The sequence below is a fragment of the Delphinus delphis genome, chromosome 4 (assembly GCF_949987515.2).
Source record: "Delphinus delphis chromosome 4, mDelDel1.2, whole genome shotgun sequence".
NCBI classification, from domain to species: domain Eukaryota; kingdom Metazoa; phylum Chordata; class Mammalia; order Artiodactyla; family Delphinidae; genus Delphinus; species Delphinus delphis.
This window is the reverse complement of record NC_082686.1, coordinates 29,331,911-29,346,353: the sequence shown is the minus strand read 5'-3', so window position 1 is coordinate 29,346,353 and position 14,443 is coordinate 29,331,911. Positions and strand designations below refer to the sequence as shown.

Below are 14,443 nucleotides of genomic sequence, written 5' to 3'. Positions count from 1 at the left end.
GCTGACTATAATGTGTATGCTAATCCTTTTGACTTTTTACTATACTTTTTTCTTTCTCCCTCTCTGTATTTGTCTTCCTCATCTCTCCTCTGGCTTTCTACTTAATTTTGAAATGCATATCATTTCATGTCCTCAGAATTTCTCCTTTCTATAATGAGAGAATAATTTCCTCAAAAACCTCTGTTTTGGAAAAAAAAAAAAAGGCATAAGGTAAGACAAAATAGAGTAAATGTTTGCTTGGTATAAGGAGACACCTTCCCATGGAAGGGCCATTCCACCAGGAAACAAACAAGCAAAAACACTGCTGGTTATTCCTGGTTCCCAGATTTGAAGCCAGTAAATCATCCCATGTTCAAGCAGCCTTGACCATAGAGATGAAAGATGTGTACTTACGGTTATTAACTCATTGCAACAGTCTACAACTTAATATGGTATTGACTGACGTGACAGTAATTCAAAAGAAGTTTCATCAACAGTTTCCAACAGAACAAATGCCCTTTCTAGTTAGCATATCCAACCAAATACCTAAATCTGATGAAGAATTAGTTATACATCATGCTAAATTTGCATTGGCTCACTATTCTAGAAAGCTTTCAAACTAATGTAAAAAGAGATATTCAGTAATGGAAAAGAGAAAATAAAAGCTCATTTTAATCAGTTTCAAATAAAATTTAACATTATGTTAATACAGTAGTTTGTAGTTGACTGCGAGAGCAATAATGTGATATTACTGACTCCTAAGCAGTGACCACTGTATAATCTGAAAACTCAAAGTGAATTACCAAAAGAGATCTCAACGTCCTTTAATAGCTTCCCACTTCACTCCAAACAAAACCCAAACTCATTACAACTGCAAGTAAGACTCTCAACAGTCTCCATCCCTTCCTCGCTGCGTTATTTATTACCTCTTCTCTTACTCCCCACCCTTTGTGTTTTGCTCTAGCCACATAGTTTTTTGGGTTTTTTTTTTCTTTTTTGCTGTTCTTACATAACACCAGGCATGATCCTACTCAAGATTTATACATTTGTTGTACCCTTGCAAGGAATACTCTTGCCCGGAATCTCTGTGTGCCTCAGGTTCTCACTGCCTTGGACTCTCAATTGCTATTTTCTTTATAAGGTCACTCCTAACTATCCAATTAAAAATTACCCTCTTAGAATTATCTGATCCCCATCACATAATTATTTTTCACCATCTAACTTGCTATACTTTACATATTTACATTGCTCATTGTCTGTCATCTGTATCCCCACATTAGAATGCAAGTTCCATGATGGCAGGGTTTTTTGTCAATTTTCTAAACTGCTCAAAGTAAATATTTTATAAAGTTTTGTTGAGCCAATGAATATGTACTCTGAGACATCAAGGAGCTTATACATAAATAAGGAAAAGACACAAATGAACAATTATAAGGCATACTGAGAAATATTGTATATGGGGAGCTTTGTAAACTGCCAGAAGCAACATCAAAATAATAATGTAGAATCTGGGCAGAGACAGAATAGGTGATATCTGAGTTAAGGGAGAAAAGGAAGATAGATGGAAAAAAAGAGAGAAAGCAAGATCTTACAAATGAGCATCAGAAGTTACTGCAGGAAAAGTAAGTTAAAAAAAATCATCGCATGAAAGAAAAAACGTAAGATATATTGCATCCCATTATGTTATATACAATTAACTATATAAACCAAACACAGCTTATACTTTGATAAAGCTAAGTTGAAAAACAGATCACACTATGACATGACCAAATATAAACCTGTGTTTCTAAATTTTCGGAAAATCTTCTAGACAAGATACATGATGATTTTGGGAAGCAAAGTCGCTGGTGGATGAGGCACATATCCCTTAAAGAAAATACCCAGCTTGTGAACACTGTGTACAGCCTTCATAATGGAAAGGTGCCAGATTAATTTTTTTAAAGTCTCTTGAAACCTAAGTTGGCAACACTGAAATTCATGTGTAATTCATGAGCTTTTTAAAGGACACCTAATAAGTGACAGAGAAGTGATTCCCAAGTATGTCTTTACGCTGAGGTAGGTATGACATTATAGGTTGAAGCGGTAGAAAGAAACAAAAAGAATTAAGAATAAGCAGTATTTTCTGCCAAAGACCAAGATGCCCAGTCTCACACACAGGCTATTTTGAATCTCTTGACTCCAATGTCTAAGGAGTCTAGTTTGTTTGTCCTTAATTATTACACAAAGAACTTCAGTTGCTTTTAAAGCACAGTTTAACACTTCATACCACGAGTTGGCTACGAGGCTGACTACAAAGTCAGGTGGAGTAGGGTAAGCGCCTGCCTGGGGAAGGAGCCACCGCCTTCCTCAGCCTTCTTCCAATTTATTTCTATATTTTGGTGGCAAAAATCCTACTAAAAACTTCATATGCAGATAAATTTCAGAATTTACATCGTGTTTTACTATTATTAGCATATGTTAGAATTACATATTTCTAACTTATGTGTTTCTCACACCTGCTCCTGTCACTTCTCCCTTTTTTCCTGTTTTTACCACTTTCTTCTATTCCTCTATCTCTTTAGCTATTTATGGTCTCTTTACTCCCAGTTTAACTTCTTTTTTCTCTCCATATGTGTGGCTGGGGAGAAAGATAAGGCTAGCATATCACATAGAAGATAATGTCTTGTAAACTTATCTATTCTTCAAGTCAAATTCCATAACAAATTTCAAATACAGCAAAAAACTTCAAATGAAATTTTAATTCTAAACCAAGTGCCCACTGTCTTTAAATGTGTAAACACAGAACATTAAAGCTCCCCAATAACAAATGCTAAGGGCACTTGGAACAGTGTTTAAAATAATTTTTTCCTAAATAAATTTAATTTTTAGAGGTTATAAGAACCTTCATAAAATGAGATTTACCTTAAAGAATAAAATAAATGGGAATTAAAACATACTTTAGACCTACCAGAGAATGGACTTGAGGATACGGGGAGGGGGTAGGGTAAGCTGTGACAAAGCGAGAGAGAGGCATGGACATATGGACATACACATGGACATACACTACCAAACATAAGGTAGATAGCTAGTGGGAAGCAGCCACATAGCACAGGGAGATCAGCTCGGTGCTTTGTGACCACCTAGAGGGGTGGGATAGGGAGGGTGGGAGGGAGGGAGACGCAAGAGGGAAGAGATATGGGAACATATGTGTATGTATAACTGATTCACTTTGTTATAAAGCAGAAACTAACACACCATTGTAAAGCAATTATACTCCAATAAAGATGTTAAAAAGAAAAACAAACATACTTCATTATGTTGCACAGTAAAAATATGTTTTAAAATATTGTGAACAAATGTTATCTAAATATTGGATAATGTTATATAATTTCAGTAAAAAGAGGTATCAATTGCCATGTTCTTCCCCCATAAAAATGGAATATTTCACACCTGGCCTTTTTTCTCCCCCTGGCAATAGCTTTGATGATCAAAAAGACAGTTGAAAACACTGAAAAAAGTACTATGTCATAATTTCATTAAAAGCATCTAATCTAACTTGTGAAAAGGAATTCCTTTCTGCAGAAAAAAAATATGCATATATATATAAGCGAGCACTCCAAAGCAATTCTTTATAATTAGACATTTATGGTATCACCTCCCTTACACTACACGGGCTCCCATGCAGACTGCATGAGGGGACGTGCGTTGAGACTTATTTTAGGAATATAACCTTCAGGTGTCTGCGAAGAACCTGAAATGCACAGTTTTCTCAAAAATCCAAATTTTGAGGACAAGTTCTTCAAAAATATTGTCTTTAAGGTAAATCCACTTGCATTCTTAAATCACTACTTTCCCTATTTACAATATAATATGAACATTTCAAGTTATGGGAACGGTGTACTGCATCCAATCGCTATAAATGGCTGGCTTTTTTTGTAGGAAAAGGCTGTTAGGAACTGTTGGAAGAATTTTAAATGTTGTTGAGGTGGGCATCTATGGGGGTTTTCAGGTTTGGGACAATTTGCATTTATATTTTAAGCAGTTTAAACCAAAACCAAAAGTGGACATAAGTAACATAATTCTGCCATAGACTAAATTCTGCCATACATATTTTTGTACGTGTACACACACACACACACACACACATACTCGTTATCTAGAACAATGGAAAATTCTTTACATTTGGTAAACAATGGTGAACTTCTATTACACAGAAAGTTCAATTTCACCACTATTTAGCTCAATGATATTTTAAGGTCAGGTCTCCTGAGACATACAAATAATTATCTTTTAATATTCACTGCCAAATGTCTGAGCTTACTTCTCTTAAAACAATATTCAGTTACAAGATGAAAATATTTTACCCAAGTTAACTTGAAAGACATAAACTCTAGGTGGCATTAAGGTCCTTCAAGGTAATTGTTCCTTACCAGTCGTGATTCTAATATATTAAAATTCATAGATCACATTCTCTGAGATATTCTAATTGAAAAGCTGTAACTATAAACCTTCAACTCAAAGTTGGATACTATCTTCATTTACTGACAAAATTACATAATCACTTAAGTTTATTGAATGAAAGAAAATGAGAGAAACAATAAAAATACCTTTGGCACACACTGGGAAAAGATTTCAAGGGAAAGAGAGAAAGATATAGAGAGAGGACTCTTTATCTCTGCATCCATCCATCCATCCTAGCAAACCTTGTCTCTGATCTCTCTAGAGAAAAAAAAATGGATGTGTGATGAATGACACAAGTGATTAGCTTTGTGTAGGTAAATATAATGATTCAAAGATAATATAGTTTAACAACTTGAAAAATAGGACAGCCAAATAATTTACTTTTCCAAAATGTTTGCCTCTTAAGTAAAATATTTCATGATGAAGATCATGAAACTAAAGATTATAATTGTTAAATATTATCAGATTTTATTTTTTGAATGCTCAATATATTACACAAAATCTGGTCATGAAAATGGAAGATAAAATAGATTTGTCTTCAAAAGTGAATTTTGTTGTATGAGTGATCTCCATTTGCTTCCTCAAAATTTCAAACTCTTACATCTAGCTTCAGGGTGGCCAATTGGAATTTCAACATGTAAATTTTCATAGAAACCAAACTGATTAAAATTCTGTGGGCACTCATGATAATATATTAAAAATTATCTCTATGTTTAAACACTATATTAGCTACAAAAATCAGGAAAGTAGTGCTAATTCAAAAACTCTGACAAACTTGTTTTTAGAAACAGACTGACATATTCATTCTTCTTTTTACTATTCTTAATATGTACCAGAAAAATAGCGTACCTTTATTATGTACCAGAATAGAGCTCCTTTATCGACGCCATTAAGAGAGAAATATATTTTTATGAATTACCAAGCAATATTTCTGAATGGCTTGTTTGTTAAAGTCAAATCAATTTCTTTATTTTTAACAAGTATTCATATTAATCCCAAACTGCCTCACATTGCCTTTAAATTCACATGCATCTCAGTGACTGTTTAAACAAATTACATAAATTACACTTTTACCTTTATACACATCTCATTAGTACTTAAGCATATTGTTGGGGAAAGAAAGAAATGTGATTTCTGAGTTTGGAAAAAATTTCTCAGTTCTGAATACAATAACTGTTGCCTGCACTTCCGAAAATCCTGTAAATCTACTGGATTCTCTGCTGCCTTTATAGCCCTCTTCCCAGTCAAAAGTCCCATGATTTTACCTGTTGTGTTATAAATTACACCTATACATATTGGATATTAGTTCAGTTTTTTTTTAGATTATCCCCAAAGTCAATGCCTAATTCAGTGTTTGGAAACATATATGTGTACAATTATAACAGTTCCTTTAAAGACAAAAATAAATCTGAACGTTTATGTTACTTGTTTTATTTGCACAGTAGACGTATTTTCTATTAAAAAATGATGCATATTCTACTTACCTTGAGGATTGACTTAATTTTCACTTTTTATGCAGTTTCTAATGTACTAACCACTTAAGCAGCATAGGAATGGGCAGAGTCCAAGTCACGGAATGCTAGTCTAAGGATAAGCATCTACTATTCCATAAGTCAAATGTCAGGAAAACAGGTGTCCTCAAGTGGATGCTTTTCTTGACAGATAAAAAAACTGACAAGGGACATCTACCTGATTCCACCTACTCTTTCCACTCTTTTCTTCTTATTTGACCCTGATGCCCCCAGGGGGATTATTGGCCAACCTTCTTATTTAAAATTCAGACTGAATTTCCTATAATATTCGTTACAAGTGATGGCTGAACACAGTTGAATTAATACTGAGTATGACGCTTCATATACATTGTAGAATAAGTGGATTTTTGTCTTCTGTCCTCAAACTTAATTACAATTTCTAACATGGTTTTTATGGGAAAGAACATCCAGATTTCCCAATGACTTACAAATAATTAGAATATAATCTACTGATAAATATGGAGCACTTGTATAAAAAATACAATTTAGCTTTGCTTATCATTCCTAAGAAATTTAAATTTACATGAAAATAATTTTATTAATTTTGCATGCATGTTTGCTACAAAAATCATACTCATTAATATGTAACCACAACTCCGGACTTTGGAGGTCCTAATAATTAAAGTTCAAGACAAAGTTGTAAACTTAATAGAGAAAAAACTTTACAGATTTTTAATGTATTATTTTCTTACCAATAGTAAAGTACTATGAGATTTTTATTTACAAACATATCCAGTAATATAAAGTTTTAATTTTGAAACTTTTATTTTAAAATCCTGCTTAATTATATGTCCCAAAGTGAGGAAAAATTAATATTTAATGAGGCTTATTGATCTCAATGGTAATATGTACCTTGGGTTGTACTTGAAATTATAAGATTTGCTTACCATGCCTGAGAAATCTGCTTCATTCAATCTAGCTATTGTAAAGGAAGCAAAATTCCCTTAACATAGTACTAAAGCATTCCATTATCTTTTCTATTAAGTTGTTTTGTCCTTTGAATCATTGCCTATTTTAATTTATACTTTTAAAAAGAAATTAAATTAATTAACTTGCATTTACCATCAGAAGCTTCACTATAGCTTAGCATGATATCGATTTCAGGGCATGTTTTTTACAAATGATGGTCACTATCAAAGGAAAGAATATCCAAGCAATCAATATTGAAGAAAGAATAAAGAGCATGGGCAAATAAGAGAGACAATACTTTTTCTTCTTCAAATATCTGAAATATCCAATAAGCTCTTAACCAATGAGAATAAACCATAATCCCTGGAAATGACGGCCACAGAAAGGGTTTTGCCAATCTCCTGTAATACTAAACATACTGTTGGATCACTATTGCAGAGAAACAGTTGTCCTGCTGCATTTTAGTGATCCGACACATTGCCGGAGGAATAAACAACTCTCCTAGCCAACAGAAATGCTGCCTACAGATTCTTGTTTTAGACCTTTGATGAAAAAATATGTGTGTTAAATATGATTTTCTTACATTATTTTTAACAAAAGAGAAAAGCAAAATGAGAATTCAACTAGTTGTTATCATAAATTCTTAATGGCTTGAAAGAAAAACTAAAAACCAAAGTCTATTTCATTATTAAAATTGATTATCTGCATATATGTATACATACCTATTCATATACAAGACACACATGCATTTTTATTTTTGAAAAACATCTTCCTATTTTATTTCAAAAATTAATGAACAAAATTATATATTATAAAGAAATAATGTTCTTTTTGAACAATCTTTTCAAAAGAATTAATAAACTTACTTAAATATGTACAATATTTAATGGATATTTTGGAAACCACAGGACTAACAAAAGGTCAACACCACTATACATTTTCAGTTTTATCTAGAGCAAAGCCCTCATACCTTTCCTGCTCACAGATTTCAAGGCTTAACAAATGCAGAAACAATGTCAAAATGGATTCTCCTCTAAGATAAAACAAAATTCATGGGGTCAGGACTTCCTTTTATCATATACAACATTAAATTGCTATGTGCATCTGAGTAGGCAACACACCTCCAAAAATAATACTTATCACAGAACACATTTTCTAGACACTAGCTTTGGCATAAACCACTCCATAGAGCTACTGATCAAATCAGTATACTGAAAAACCTTATTACAAAATCTATGATCCTTTTCAACTCCACCTCAGGACACAACACTCCTGCAGCTCCACTCTATCATTAATTTCCTCCAAATACACTTGGCAAAGCAATGAGGAACATGAAATTTTCCACTTAATTTCTGAAGAACATCACACCCTTTAATGAATATGTTCTTGAAGTTTAAAAAATTAAAACATAAAAGTCACTAAAGAGATCCAAAAGCTTCACTTCAAAAATATAATAACCTTAATAGGTTTTTGTAAAATCATATAAACACACACACAAATATATCCATGTATATAGCATCTACTACAACAGAGTAAAGCCAATCTTGAAGCAACGGCTTCAAATCTGACACACCAACACACCAAATTCTAGCTCAATTTAACTGCTTTCGTAAGCATTACAGTCCACTTTAACAAAGAACTTGGGGAAAGATTACAACAAATCACTTAAAACATCAAACCAAAGGTCCACGTAATCTCAAATCTCATATCCAGCTCTCAAAATATTAAAACATGCTTGCACCTACCTTGACCTTGTCCATTCCCCTGCTGACTCCAAAGGATCACAATCATCATTAGCAGTCCTGGAGTCCATGTCCACATTCTTCTAGTGACATCTCCTTGTCTTCTGGCCATTGCATTTTAAATTCTGCATATTGAGAGGAGTGGGCATGAAAAGTATAATAAATTACAACCTAAAAGAAATGTATTATCACTCAAATCCCATATCTAATAGGCATTGTGTGTTTACAAATCACCCTGCTTACAAGGGGATACGTTTGAAAATCATGCTTCTCTTTGGTATTCTCACTATGATGATTAATATGAAAGCTCATTCATCTTAAATCTCATATTCTCAACATTCATTTGAATATTTTTCAATATCAGTTTGCAAAATCGACTATTAAATCTATGAACGCTTAAAAAGGACTTCCAAAATACCCACTGGAGTATAGTCAAGCAAAACACTGTACATGGACACTCTATATAAGTCGCTGTTTAAGTAAACTGATGTATTAAAAACACCATATCATCTCTACAAACATACACAAATATGACTTTTCAACACATTTGTGTAAACTTAGCATAAGTATCTCATATCTCTGTAGTTTTGAGTAAAATGATATTCTAGTTAATCAGTAACTTTAACAGCATAGAGATTCATCATGTACACAAAACTAATCTTGTGTACTTAAAACTGAGAGTACAATTAATTACAGAAAACACTTGCAATTCTAATCCCGGATATACAAACCATATATATAGGAAGTCATACACATAAAATGATAAAATATACTTGAATATTCATTTTGATGCTGTTTTTAATACTAAAAAATGAAAATGCTTAAATGCCCAAAGGGATATTATTTGTTCATACAGTTGAATGATATATATAGTACCTAAGATGAATAGACTTAAGTCACTTTTACCAAAATGGATCAATGTCAAAAATAAAAATTTAAACAAAAATAGCAAGTTGCAAAATGATAGGTTCAATAATATATCTTTTATATGTAAACATATAAATATATAAAAATATAATTTTATATTAAATTATGTATAAAAACATACATATAAACATAATACTTGTTTACATATATAACATAATAAGCCATAAGAATGATAAACACCTTCCAAAATTAAGAAATTTCAAGATTAAAATTTATAAAGTCATTAAGAGGAATCTTCAGAGAAGATTACCCCTAAGTTCCAGTGTTTCCACATTAACAAAATATGGAGCTAAGGAAAGTGAATTTAATGATTTCCTGAATAAACTCCATATTCAAAATGCTACATAATCCTAATTCTAGTAAATTTGGAAAGGAATCCAGGCATCAGAACTTTTTCTTCTCCCTTTCTTCTACATTAAGAAAAGAGGATTTAATTACTCACTTTGAATTATTTATTTCAGACTCATAGTGTCAAAGCTAAAGGGAAATTTAGAGCCAACTAATCCATCCTCCTCATTTGAAATAAGAGGCCAAGAAGGTTGGAATGACATTTCCAAATTCACGTGTAACAAGAGAATGATGATGGCGAAGATAGTCTTAGTACTAAGAAATATTTCTTGAAAATTTACATTTTCCCAGGTTATTTTAATATACTGATTGCCTTACATTCCTAGTTCCATTTCATTCTCACAGAAATGCTATGAGATAATATCACAATCACCATTTCAGAGTTGAGAAAGCAGAGACTTAGAGAAAAGCCACACAACTCCCAAGTCATGTAATTAGTATGTACTATTGTGACTTCAGCCAAAACAGGATGACCTCAGAGCCTATGCTCTGAACTAGCAATCACTGTGCAGGAATTTAGTCCTAGACCTCCCAGCTACAGTCCAGAAATCACTCTGAAAAGGATGCTGAGAAGAGGAAAAGGAGATAGCTTACATAGAGAACCTTGTGTACTTATCCCAAATAAACATCTTCAAATTGAAAATCATCAAAACATAAGACAATTGAGCTATCACAGTTAAAAAAAAAAAAAAAAAAGCATCAGCCCTTTCCAGAGTAACATGGGGTGTCCAGAGAAAATCTCAACATCTTCCCAACACACCTCAGCATTACTAATAATTTTACATTGAAGAAGAAGATGAATAATATTACAGAAGAGCTATAGTGATGCCTGATTATTTGTTTAGGGAGCAAGGGGCAGGGTAGGAGGTTATTATCAAAGACCAACTTTAGTGGTATGCATCTGTAATGTGTGTGTGTGTGTGTGCGCGCGCGCGCGCACACACACACTCTTTTAACCACTAACTGATAGATCTTTGTTCCCTTCTAATCAACATGTAACCATTTTTATCTGGTAGCAATAATGTCAAAATTCACATTTAACTCACCCTTAAATGTACTACTTTTGCAATTTATTTTAATTTACTGTTTCCTTAACTCCTGTATACCATACTCATTTTAAATGGTATTCTGTTCTTATTCTACATAGAATTGAGGCAGTATATGAAAAATCTTAAAATACTCTTCAAGAAGGATTGGCATATAAAACACCAGTTCCATTATACATTTTAGTAAAATTTTAAAGAACAGATGGCTTTCAAATTGTTATTGTAATCAGAAGAAAATGTAACCTTCCTTTCCAATTTGATGTTTATGGAAAACCAATAGTTCTTAAATGCCAAGTTCCTACAATGTATTATCTATATGCTATTCCTGCCCCTCTATAAATATGAAAATCATGACTTTCTATGAAATTTTATATTAATTAACTGGACTCACATAAGGTAAAACCAATCCATTTCTTTATCCTTATGAAAGAAAAACAAAATAGCTAGAAAGGGGTATGCTAGATGAACCAGAAAATAAGGTTATCATGTACCATAAAGGCATGCAATGGACTTCTCTAAATCTTTTTTGGAAAACTCTTTTCATGCATAATGAAAATAAAAACTAAGTGAAAAATAGCTGCTTTATCTTATGAACTTTACTTGTACCTGTTACTCTTTAAAGACTGGAATAAGTCCTAAAACACAGATAGTTGGATTCATTGTGCTTTTCTGGCAATAGATGTGATATTCAATGAGCAGAGAATTAGAACGTGGCTATGCAAGGATTTTGGAGCAAATAGCATTATGAGACAGTGTCATGGCTCCATAGATTCTCTCCAGAATGCTGCTCTGTCAGATGGAGCCCCAGTCATACCACCTGGTCTGAGGGTTGCTTCATATCTAGAGGTGTTCACTAGGAAGGACAGTCTTAAGTTAATAAGACTGTTAGGCTGTAGAACACCTACCATCAATGGAAGTGAAGACTTCTAGGTATTAGAGCCACTCCTGTTACAGACCATCTCTGGGTTTTATGTGCAGCCAACTCCTAAAAATTATTCTGCCCTCTCCCACTCATTCCACCTCTCATGTGGATCTTTTCAATATTTTCTTCCTCCCTAGCCAGCAGACCCAATGAACCAGCCTAGGTTGTATGTATACATACAAATGTATCTCAGCAACCAGACAGGTAACACCTTCAGATTTGCTATTTCATTGTGATCTATAGAGAGTGGCTCTAGTCACCTTCTAGGATAAGTTCTACAGCAGCTTCCTTAAAGAAAATTCTTTTCTGGAAAAAAAGGTTTCCTTGCAAGTCCCTCTCCTGGCAACTGGTTTCCTCATTGAAGTGCTTCTTCAGGGAGTGTTGGGACATGCCAGTGAGCCTACAGGTTGATGTTTTTTTCACTCAACTTCTCCATTATAATGCAACCTATCTGGTCACCCTTTTAAAACTAAAGACCAAAGAATCAACTGGGATCAGGAAGTGACCATAGCTCATAGGTCATCAATTTCTCTTCTCAGCATATTATAGGAACACAATCTAAGCCAGAAAAAAACAGCAGAGCCCATTACAGATCTCAAGTTCCAGTAATTAACATTGATTTTTTTCAATGGGAAATTTTCATTAGAAGCCAGCACATGACTTACATTCAGTAATAACTTAGATTAAGACATATTGGAGCCTCACTTTAACACTGTCCTTGGTCTAAATGCCATGGAGTCATTTTTAAAAGGGGTCTTTTTGACATTAGTAAATTCTCATAGGTAGGATCTATCTCAGTCCAAACTATACCTGACATGTAATAGTGACAAAGTTCTGTGTAATCCAAACTAATAGTACAATTTATATAAATTATATATACAGACACAATACATGAATACATTTATATATATTTTTTTTTCCAACAGGATAAAACTTGGAGGCTGAAACTATTACTCTCGGCCATCATGCTTTAGAATAAAGAGCCCAAACAATGAAAGGACACTTAGATACTGACCCTGTTTAATATCTATGACAAATTAATTAACCTCTTTAATATTCAGTTTCCAGGATGTGTGACAAATAAAAAAAAATCTCTAAAATTCCTGTAAGCTATAAAGTGTAAAAATTCTATTATGTCATTGGTTCAGGAGAAACAGATAAATCACTTGCCATTTGGCATTATAAAAAAACAGACATCTCAAAATGTAATATAACATGCACTTCTGTCCTAAAGTGTGGTCCATAAACATTCTGCTTCAGAATAATCCAGGATGCCTGGTAAAATGTACAGGCATGAGCATCACTGTGGACATGCTGAATCAGAACCCCCAGAGATGAAGCCTTGGAATATGTAATATATGTAATAAACCCTTCAAGTGACTATTTTTAATTATAAAATTGGGAATAACTAGTTTATACCATGGCACTTACTTAAAAAATTATAAATAGATTTCATAGAAATCTACAGTCTTTCTAATCTTAATGACCGCCTTTTCAGTGAAATATGACTAGTCATCTATATATAATTTCAAATGAGTAAGAGACCTGAAACAACAAGTTTAGCAGTAATCACCCTAACATTTGAGAGTCCAAGAGAGCCATAGGGACCTAAAGTCCTTCCAGAGAGGAAGAGTGATTTATCCTCCTAAACTCTGTGGAATTACTGACATAGCATAAAACCATTCCTGTGTGTCTTGATATCCTCTCAAGTGGACTTAAAGAGGAACCATTCCCAGCCCAGATTTCCTGACCCACACCTCTTTTGTTAAGATAGGGCGAGGAGCCTTTCAGCCTTGGAAACCATAGGAAGTGAACAGACTGTGGACTCCACTGGATCTAGTTAATCAACTCAACAAATGTGTGCCAGATATTATACTAGTTACTGAGCTATAGTAGCGAACAAGAAAGCCAAGGTCCCTGGACTTTTAGGGCTTGAATTCTAGAGAGGAAGTCAGGGTCAGAAATCCAACTAAACATAGCGAAGAAATCATTACAAGATGTGTTCACATGAAAAATCAGACAAAGAACTGTATACCCAACAAGGGTTTTGGGGAAACATCAGATATTTACTTTAAACACTTCTTTCAGGTAACAATATTTAAGTTTAGACCTGAGAATAAGAGCTAGCTTTGCATACAGTGGGATAGTCTTTCAGGAAAAGAAACCAGAATATGTAAGGGCCCTGATATGAGGACAATCTTGACATGTGGAAGGAATGAAAAATATGAATCTGGTTTAAGTGAAGCAAGAAGAAAGACTGATGAGATGTGACTAAAAGATATGATGTGAGGGCTTCCCTGGTGGTGCAGTGGTTGAGAGTCCGCCTGCCGATGCAGGGGACACGAGTTCGTGCCCCAGTCCGGGAAGATCCCACATGCCACGGAGCGGCTGGACCCGTGAGCCATGGCCGCTGAGCCTGCGCATCCGGAGCCTGTGCTCCGCAACGGGAGAGGCCACAACGGTGAGAGGCCCGCGTACCGCAAAGAAAAAAAAAAAGATATGATGTGAGATTATACAGGGCTTTATTGGTAATGGCAAAGAATGTAGGCGTTATAACAAGTACACTGAAAAAGTAGGGAGAGCCATGAACTGACAGAA

General features: G+C 33.9%; 1 long non-coding RNA gene across 1 annotated transcript in view; it reads right to left on the bottom strand.

Annotated features, from left to right (window-relative positions):
• LOC132424013 (uncharacterized) overlaps positions 1 to 14,443 on the bottom strand; it is a 67,362-nt gene that overhangs the window by 34,921 nt on the left and 17,998 nt on the right. The window contains exon 2 of the long non-coding RNA XR_009519156.1: positions 8,606 to 8,727. This is a non-coding gene — a long non-coding RNA (uncharacterized lncRNA). The remainder of the gene's footprint in view (positions 1 to 8,605; positions 8,728 to 14,443) is intronic.